A 1,647-nucleotide genomic window follows, 5' to 3' on the forward strand; every position below is an offset into this window, starting at 1 on the left:
GGACGAAGCTGTTGATGGAGACGAATTTTGCCGCTGAATTAAAGCATTTTATAGTTGATGGTAGGCTCACAAGACATCAGAAAAATACTCTATCACGTGACCTTATTAGGGGCCGTGATTGGTCAGTTTGCGTTCTGGTGGGAACGGTTCGAAGAAGTTGCCGCTTCGAATAATAATCAGTCACGTGATGACAAGGATTGTGTTTTCCGCTACGCCCGCGCTTGTTTATATTTAAATGAGAAGATTGTATGTAATGGCGATAGTAGTTTTGTATCTAATGGCGATAGGTAGTTTCACTACACCCTAATCATAAACCTTAATTTCACCCTAACTCCTAATCCTAATCTTAACCCAGATCAGGTCATTTCACAGCGTAGACTACCGATACTGCGGTAGACAGCACGCTAAAGTAGCACCGAAGTTTCTCTGAAAGTCAAATTACATTTAGTTGGTAATGCTCATTAAACGCTGCAAAACGCCCTTTTTTTTCTTTTTGTTTTAGCCATGAACTTAGAACAACGGAGAAAATTAAGTCTTTATGAGAAAATTGTCTTAGAAAATTTCCCAAGATACTTTCTGTGTGAAGAATTTAGACTTAAATGCAAGTTAACAATATGTATCCACCCACCCATTTTCGGTGCCCACTGTTCCTGGGTGGGTCGTTGGAGTCGAGTCCTCAGGCACTTTCTCCACGGCGTCCTTACAGAAGCAACCACCACTGCATTTTCCCGCAGGAATCTCAAGTGTGACCAACTGGGAATATAGATATTATGCAACCATCTCATTCTTGGCCTACCCTTAGATCTCCTGCTGGTTGGAACGGCTTGAATAATCTGCTTGCAATTCTTTCCAGCGACATTCCAATCACATGTCCGTAGTACCGGATTTATGGCCGCTCAATGTGGAGAAGTAACGACTCGACCTGGAGAGACTTCACGATTTCCGAAGTACGCACCCTTATTGAGTAACGTAACTCCAGAGATCCTTGAGAGAAACTCCATTTAGGCCGCTTGTATCGAACTCTTTCGGTCATTTAGCCAACATTCATTTCATTATGTTATCCAAGTTACAAATCTCGGTTAGCGTAATGTATTGAGCAAGAAAGAATTTTTAAACGACTTAGAAATTAAACTCGTTATGAGAAGTTAAGTCATTGGCATTGATGACAATTCTTATCAAGCAAAGCAAGGTTGAGATATTCGAAATTTAAAATGATTAAAAATTAAACGGAGACATGCAACAGGAAACTAGTTTGATCTCTAGTAAGTACAGTAACATTTTCTTTCCTTTTTCTCCCCCCCCCCTCCAATACTTGGTTTGTTTCTATCTCACCAGACTGATTTTACTTCCCAGTCCCTTCGAATCATTAAAATATGTGTCAATCAGCAGTGGATTCAATCGACAATACACTGGGCAAGATTTATGTATGGGCCGATATGGATCATGGCCCAAGGCCCTACAAGCTTGCGGGGGAAGAAGACAGACTTTAATTCAGAGAAACCAAACGCTTGGAGATAAAAGTTCTTAAATATATTTACAGCAATCAAGTAATTTGTTTAAATATTTATAATCCAAGAGTTCTTTCAAAATTATTGAGCACTTAAAAAAAAAAAATTATTGGACCCTTCTAGGTTTAAAAAGCCATTA

Source organism: Octopus bimaculoides, chromosome 1 (assembly GCF_001194135.2).
Source record: "Octopus bimaculoides isolate UCB-OBI-ISO-001 chromosome 1, ASM119413v2, whole genome shotgun sequence".
NCBI classification, from domain to species: domain Eukaryota; kingdom Metazoa; phylum Mollusca; class Cephalopoda; order Octopoda; family Octopodidae; genus Octopus; species Octopus bimaculoides.